Source organism: Perca fluviatilis, chromosome 13, assembly GCF_010015445.1.
Source record: "Perca fluviatilis chromosome 13, GENO_Pfluv_1.0, whole genome shotgun sequence".
NCBI lineage: Eukaryota > Metazoa > Chordata > Actinopteri > Perciformes > Percidae > Perca > Perca fluviatilis.
This window is the reverse complement of record NC_053124.1, coordinates 178246-187118: the sequence shown is the minus strand read 5'-3', so window position 1 is coordinate 187118 and position 8873 is coordinate 178246. Positions and strand designations below refer to the sequence as shown.

Genomic DNA, 8873 nt, shown 5'->3' with positions numbered 1-8873 from the left:
TACATAACATGTCATAGCATGTTACCAATTTATGTACAACTGTTCATTTATCATAAAGACTGAAACTCAACTTCTAATGAATCAGAAAACAAATACACCAAAAATATGAACTAAATACAAAATATAATGTAGGCTATAGCCTATGGCATAATTTAAACAAGTCTCCCGAAAAGAAACGGGTATATCTCATAGACTAATAATATACAGTCTATCTATGGTATATCTCTCCTCTGCCTGCTGCGCTGTTTGTGTGTGTGTGTGTGTGTGTGTGTGTGTGTGTGTGTGTGTGTGTGTGTGTGTGTGTGTGTGTGTGTGTGTGTGTGTGTGTGTGTGTGTGCTTGTTGAGTTTAACTCCGAAAAGACAGTTAACCACATGTGTTGTGATATTTAAACAAACAATCCGAAACGGAAATAAAAGCTTCTTATTTACGGGACCGGTCTAAAAGACCTCCGTCTTACAGCGGGATCTCTGAGTGTGACTGTCCGAGCGCCGAGCTAGTGGCCCCGGCAGGCGCAAGCTGGCGGCCGCGTCATTTTACGGAACTCCGAAAACTCTGAAAACTTTGGAGCAAATTGTCAATTCGGTAAAGATTTTCGCTATATTCGAAATATAAACCGTTCATTTCTCGCCTAAAATTTCTCAGAAGTGAATTTAGTGAAGAATAAGATGGCGAAATTTTTTAAAATTGTCCCGTTTTTGGGCTGTCTATGTACTGGAAATCCAACCATCATTGAATGCCGAAATGAATGTTGGGATACAGGTGCTGCGAAGTTCATACAAGTTACCAACCGATGTATCCTCGATAAATGGGCGTGTCAAGAATACATCCGGGAATTTTAACTGTTCTTGGCGAAATGCGAACTTGTGTATTGGGACAGTACTTTGACAACACGAGATGACGTTTCACAGGGACACAAGAACACAAGTCAATAGAAGAACACATATTGGGAAACGCCCACAAGGGCAATCACAAGGGAGGGAAAACACAGGAAGTAAATAAGACAAGACAGAAAACAAGACCGTCAAAATAAAACAGGAAACTGACCACCAAAATAAGACAAAACCCCAAAACCATAACAGTGCAGGGCTGGGTAGGCAATCATATTAGGCATATCAATCAATCAATCAATCAATCAATCAATCAATCAGATATTTACATATAGGATAAAATGCCAATAGTTCCACATACTAGATAATAACTTGACTGAAGCACAGATTGAATTAGAAAATGTTTTATTCTTAGTCATATTTATAACTGATGTTCTTCTCATGCATATGTAGCTGCACAATCAGTAAGCAGAGGCAGGGTCCATCACAGGGGAAGCTGAGCCAGGGAGCCAAGCTGAGAAAGTAAGGACACACACACACACACACACACAAAACACACACACACACACACACACACACACACACACACACACACACACACACACACACAAAAAACAAAATCTCTATTTTATGGGACTGCATTGTAGTTTTTGAGTATATGAGTTTGAGTATTTGTAACTATTTTATCACTCCAACTGACTGTGCACATAACATGCTTTTAGTTAGCAGTATACTGTGACTTATGTGTTCGAGATCAGGTTTTGCTGACCTGGTTGTGTTCAGTGCAGCGGTGACTTGCTTATACAATCAGAGGAGGCAGGTGTCATCCTAAAGTTTCTTGAAGGTCTTCAGCGTAATCTGATTCTCTTTATACCATAAAAACACTATTAGAATTAAAATAACTGCAAAAAGTCCTTCTGCTCGTGCACCAAGGGCACTCACGTAAAAGGCCTCTCCATCTTAAAGTGCCGGGCTGAATTTTAGTCCCAGTATGGCCCTGGAAATGCCCCTCAAGTGGTAGTTACACTGGCCTGTCGATCTCGAGATACGGACCTTCCATCGTCTTCAGGGCTGGTAGATGCAGAAAAGAGCAGCCTGCATGATGTCGCTGGGTACTGTGTCAATAAAGTGCTAAAGCACAAAAAAGTGTGCTCAGAGTGTGTGAATGCTGTGAAGGATGAAACCCTGAAGAAAGGTCTGGTTCAAAGACTTACTATACTGAAAGAGTACAAAGACGGCTGCTTGGTGTTTTGCACAGATGACTGCTGGAGACTATTTGAGAAAGCAGAGCAGCTGTTTCAATTCAATTCAATTCAATTTTATTTATAGTATCAAATCATAACAGTTATCTCGAGACACTTTACAGATAGAGTAGGTCTAGACCACACTCTATAATTTCCAAAACCCCAACAATTACAGTAATTCCCTCAAGAGCAAGCATTAGCAGTGGCTATTGCGACAGTGGCGAGGAAAAACTCCCTTTTAGGAAGAAACCTTGGCAGACACAGACTCTTGGTAGGCGGTGTCTGACGGGCCTGTTTAGGGCCAGTCAAGATCAGTTTGCTGGTAAAGAAAACCTGTTATCAGCACTTGTAAATCAAGCTGAACATTTCACTCAGGACATTAATTTACCAATATGCCATGGACTTAAACACCATCTTTTGGTCAAGTTTTTCTCCACAAGACTGCACTTCCATGCTCGGAAACAGGAACAGATTTGAAAAGCTAAACTCAAGAAAAAACAGTCAAGTGGAGCACTGGGAAGCAAAAGTATGGCCATGCGAGAAATGGTGGGAAAGTTGAGATAATGTTAAAAGTTAGTTTTCTACATGTTTATGAACTCCAGAGCCTGGCCTCATTAAAAATATCAAACTGTCTATGTTCACTAAGATTCAAGCTCTACAGATTCAAAATCAATTCACAGAATTCCAAAAAATCAATTCAGTTAAGTATTTTTTGGAAACACCAAACTGGGTTTGTATTGTTGTTGTTATTATTGTTATGTATAAAGGCTAAGATGAGACATAGATTGTATTTTATTTCTTAGCGAATGTAGTTATTTAATTTGATGCCATTCGTGAGTGAATACTGAATTGCTCCCAGAACTTTCTCTTTGCCCTTAGGTATGATCTGAACACATGAGAAAGTGAAGCTCTCACCATATGAAGTTAAATTCTGGCAACGCTCTAAATGTATTATCCTTATTATTAACTTTGGCTAGAGTTAAATTTATGTTTTTTTTTGTGACATGATTCTTGAAAGGTTGTGTATCTTTGTAATGAGTCTGTCTGCAGGAGAGATTTTCACTTTTGTTTCAAAATGTATTGTTGAAGTGGGCAATAAAGATAAAGGTATTTATCATGTGATGGTGGTGTTTTGCTTCAGGTAGGAATACAACCTAAAGTTTTTTGTTTAAAGAACACAACTTTTGTTGTAAGTTTACTGCAGCTACTGCCTGATGTAGTATTGACTTGTATTGACTTGAACTCTAATCTGTCCGTGAGGAGGGGGGGTTACATCAGGACTCGGGAGACTGAAGAGGAAAAAAAAGGTAAACATTGCTCAGAGACTTATTAGGCGACGTGGTCACTCACTACAATGGGCATTTATGATATAGAAGGTAAATATACGTTAGTGCTCCTTTTTTACCATAATTTTATTGAATGAAATATTGATCTTCGCTCCTCTGAGATGGCTGGGGTTTTGCTACGTTACACACATAGCTATAGTTAGCCTGTATGCTAGCGGACATTAGAAAGGTAAACACTGCTAAGAGACTTATTAGGTGATGTGGTCACTCACTACATGGGCCTTTTTAGAGGCCCATTTACGATATAGAAGGTAAATATACACTGGAATATTTCCGTAAGGGCCTTTTACATATTGACAAATGTTGATAATAACATGTATATGCCTGTTTAAGGTGAAAATAAGTGATTTATTTCAAGATAGCATATCCGCCCCATAGGGTTACACTGTAGAGTCATCTGACGTTGGTATCCAATATGGCGCCCATGATTTGAGTTGGCCACACTCTCTAAATATAGGAAACTAACTTATGGATGCCAACTGCTGTTAAACTACATAGAAGCCCATGAAGAAGCCTTGTTAAATGTTTCAGAGATGGTTGGCAGAATCTACTTGACGTTCCTGTCAGTGTAAGTTGATATTATTAGGACTTTGTCATCAAATAAATTACATTTATGTTTTCAGCATCATCGTTGCAGTACATTGTTGCAGTACATTTACAATTTGCTTTATGTTACGTTCATGTTCTTGTACAGCTTGAACAGCGATGCTAACTTAGCTCGTTAAAGTCAGCCCTGTAACATGTGCTTTGCCTGGTCTTTGTATGGAATTGGCAGTCTGAAATGTTATTAAGTGCTGCTTAAACCCGTCGGCGAGCTATAGTGAATATATTTGGTATCATATGAAACTATACTATCTAAGGAATCCATTGATACCAACCATGTCATGCTTGTCCATAACAGGGCTGTATAAAATAAGGTTCCAAAGTTAAGCCTTTTTCAAAGGAGTCTCTCTCACCTCAAGAAATCAGAATAAAAATAGATTCATCATGTTTTACACTGTAGCTGTTGCCATAACTACAGATTTCAGATTAAGTTTTACTATAAACTATCCACATATTGTAACCATGTTTATTAGTACAGTAATTGCCACGCACTGGGTTAAATACAGCACATGCTTCTCCTGTAAGACAAAATTTATGTGCAGTTGTACACCCTAATAAAAAATGAAAGTTTAATCACTGAATCTGCCATGTTTTACAGATCTGACTGATCGGATGCTGTCCTGAACACCTGTTTGACGAGGTTTACCTGGACCCACAAGACTCTCCTCACAGTATGAAGGTATTGTGGGACAGGTGTCATACTTCTGCCAAGCGATGGTCTGAAGACAACACAGCAGCATCAGGAAAGATTCAGTATCCACAGGATGACTTCTGTGACCTGAGAGTCTACATTACCAGCTGACACATCCTCAGTAGACAAGAAACCCTTTAGACTGGTGGAGGACATGATCTGGACAGTTAACATCTGCTACTCTGTGCATTATGTATACACACTTTATATTTCCATTTCATTGACTATGAATAAAGTGCTTATTTCTAAGCAGGGTTTGGTCATTTTTAAGTTTAGTAGTAAGGCTCTGTAAGTGTACTAAAACATGTTATATAACAAAAACTGTAATTGCATTGTTTAAACAGGTGATATGTCTGATTTAATGCATGTAGAAGGGTCAAACACTTAGTCCATTTAACATCCTGACTTTGAAAATCTAATCCTTTATGGCAGGTAATAGTGACAGTACAGTTAAACTTTATTGTTTTGACAGATGACAATATGAATAAAACTGAAGTATTTTGAAAGGGTATTAAATATAATCTGCAGCTTGAAAAACATTTCACAGCATAAATATAACGGATGAAAAAAACTTCAAGTGAAAATCTCTAAATTACTTTGTGAAACAAGAGTCCCTTTCACTAAGCCTGATCAATGTCTATGGACACAGTACAGTCCTCACACTAGCTGTTGATACTTTGGTTACTGAGCAGTTGAGAAGTATGACAGCAATAACTTCCCCCTGATGGTTTCTCATACTGTGAGGAGAGTCTGGTGGGTCCAAGTACACCTCATCAGTGGTCAGTCAGATCTGTAAAACACGGCAGATTCAGTGTTAGATTAAACTAGGCTATCATGTTTTATCACGGTGTACAACTGCACATACATTTAGTCTTGAATAAAGGAACAGCATGTATTTAACCCGGTGCGTGACAATTACTGCACTAATAAGTATAATGTTTACAATATGTCAAGCAAATGTTAAATTTAAATTCTTTATAGTTTAACTTGCAACATCATCGATTGATTCCTTAGATCATCTACTTTCGTATGATACCAAACATATTCACTAGCTTTACAACTGGGCCCACTAAAGGTTTAAGCAGAGCTTAATAACATTTCAGACTGCCAATTCCATACAAAACAAATGTTACAGGGCTGACTTAAACAAGCTAAGTTAGCATCGCTCTACAAGAACGTGAACGTAACATAAAGCAAATTGTAAATGCACTGCAACAATGATGCTGAAAACATAAATGTAATTTATTTGACGACAAAGTCCTAATAATATCAACTTACCTGGAGGAACGTCAAATAGATTCTGCCAACCGTCTCTGAAACATTTAACAAAGCTTCTTCATGGGCTTCTATGTAGTTTAACACCGCCATCTACTGGAGACTGCTGGGATCGTCACTTGACACTAGGGCTGTAGCTATCGATTCTTTTTGTAATCAATTAATCTAGCACTTTATCGATCGATTAATCAATTAATCAGATAATTTTTTTTGGCGTTTTTAAACAACCAAAACTAGGGAAAAAAGCAATATTTTCGGAAAAAAGCAATATTTTCGGAAAAAAGCAATATTTTCGGAAAAAAGCAGTATTTTCGGAAAAAAGCAACATTTGTAATGCCTACAATGCTTACAATATCATCTCTCAAAAAAACATCAACGCGTCAGCTCTTTAGATCAGATCGTGGTCACTACTACGTATTTTCTTGTCTTTGTTTTTGGTAGTAGTTGTGTTTGGTGTAGTTTCAACGTCCATAAGACTCTGTGATTTACTTTAGTCGGGTCCGCTTTGTGGAATGGAGGATTAAGTTAGACTCCATGTTTTCTGTTGAGATGCTGTGATGACGGCAGGTGTGGTGGTTGAAAGAGCAGAGGAGGTGGTCAGGTTGGGTGGTCAGGTTGTTGTAAATGGTGTCATAGGCGTCGATTGATGTTTTCCTCCGTGGGTGCTCACAGGCGCACGTCGTTTAAAAAAAAAAGTAGTCAAAAGTTGTTTGCATTTCAAAACCTTAGAAAATGGACAGCGGCCGACACGAACACACGCGCTTATTAACTCGATAATAAACTATACTTAAACTTATACCCCCCTTTACTCGTGCTGTGCTCCTGGCAAAAATATCAGACATAATCAAGGGGATTTCTCAAGGGATATTTACTAACTTGTCCAACTACATTTATGGCATATGAGCAGTGAGCACTATATTCAAATGTCTCAATTCAAAATGTCGAATTCAAAAAGCACAGCACTCAATTCAAAATATCAAAATCAATACACATCAGTACATCAGCCCAGCACACAAGCCAAAAAAAACTAACAAAAAACAAAGCATTTTCATTATGCAAAGAGAAACCAACACTTTCCCCCTGCCAAAAATAGACATAATCAAGGGGATTTCTCAAATGTAATTTACTAACTTATCCAGATACGAGCAGTGAGCACTATATTCAAACTTTCTCAATTGAAAATGTCTATCAATTCAGAAAGCCAAAATCAATACTATATATTGCAGCATTGTGGGTAGGTCAAATATGTATTTTTCCGACTTTATTTCAAGGGCCCTGAAAGCAACTCCTCTGGTCAAAAACTTTCAAAAGCATCATGGGAAAGCTAAAACTGCTTAAGCATCACAGCTAACGACAATAAAAGGACCTAAAATAAATAAGATATGGAAAAAAGACTATCAATATTAGATAGAATATGGATTTATTGCACAAAGTCCTCTGAAAGAAATACGAGTTCTAGGAAAAGAAGCGCAGAATGTGGACGGGTCTTTTACACTTCTCTGCAGCGCTGAACAAACCCATGAAGTGCTGGCCGTGCTATGTGCTTGAAAAACACGTTGAAGGGTTGGGCGCAACCAAGTCTCACCCAGAGGTGGGGGGGTTTGTGTGATACATGTTTTTCTTTGCTTGCCAATTACATTGAATCAAGAAAGCCAACCACGCATAATTTTTTATAACAGTTAATATTTTACATTCATCATTATGATAAAAAATTTTTTGGGGGGGTTAAACTGGCCACTTTTGATTATTGTTAACCCCCCCCCCCAATGATACATTTGCGCGTACCTGTGGACCAACTCAACTCTGACAGAGTGGGGAGGGGGAGTGATAGTGGTCATGTAATGATTCATTTATAATGTATTATTATTATTATTATTGTGAAATTAGTGTTCATAAATGAGTAATGTATGGTCTTTCAACAATTTCAAGTGAATAATATAACAATTTACGGAAAATATTGTCAAAGCTTGTGTCATGTGGTGCCCCCCCCCCCAACACACACACTGGTTGTGAATGGTTGGTGCCCCTGGGCACTGGCCTAAGTGCCCTTATGGATAATCTGGGCCTGAACCCAAAGCGTAACAGTGGTAAGGCAAATGTCAGCAAATATCGAGAGGTGTGAGCTCCAAGGTCTGAGGTGCATCACGATACCAAATATCCCATTAGAGGTGTTCCAAGTAATGTCTTGCATTTTTTAGGCTACAACTTTTTTTGTCACATACAGCAAACATCTCTCTATCCGCCAACTGCCTGTCCCCTGAACACACTGTAAAAACACGTCTCTGTAAACAACCCAGGCTCCACAAACAACAACAACAACAAACTGTGGCAACCACGAAACATTAACAGTCTTCAAGCCAATATCTGGCAAAAAGGATTTGGGGTGGGGATTACAGCATTAGTGCATGGAATGGAAGAGGAGGGGACAAGATGATGAAGACGGAAGGGCGAGCTAGCTTCCATATTGGTTGACAATAATTTAAACATCAACAAGAAGTGACATCACCCAACATCACCTTTAACATTGATTTACTAAAAGGGTCAAAAGTCATTTACATTGACTATTTGACGTTTTTTTTCTGCTATAGCGCCACCTAGTGGTTGAAGTGGGTCAATGTTTGTGCCTGAGGTCTTTGCAGAGTTTTGGACCAGTCCTGAAAATGGCAACTACCCACCATGTACGGTTTAGGCTGTAGTCGGAGTTTTAGGTGGAGAAATAATCCTTAGAAAAACAATAGGGTTCCACGCTCCGTTGGAGATGTGAACCGCGATGCCTTGCATTACGCGGTTCCCATGCCCCCTCGGGCTTGGACCCCTAATAAAAATACACATACATTCATTGAAATCACAATCATATACCCCTGTATAACCTAATACAGTACAGT

At 38.7% G+C, this 8873-nt stretch overlaps 1 long non-coding RNA gene across 1 annotated transcript; it reads right to left on the bottom strand.

Annotated features, from left to right (window-relative positions):
• Positions 1-1217: 1217 nt before the first annotated feature.
• Positions 1218-1634, bottom strand: LOC120571819. Its single transcript, XR_005641307.1, has 2 exons — positions 1599-1634; positions 1218-1343 (listed from the first exon to the last, which is right to left on the bottom strand). It is a non-coding gene; the product is annotated as an uncharacterized LOC120571819 (long non-coding RNA).
• Between the last annotated feature and the right edge of the window lie 7239 nt (positions 1635-8873).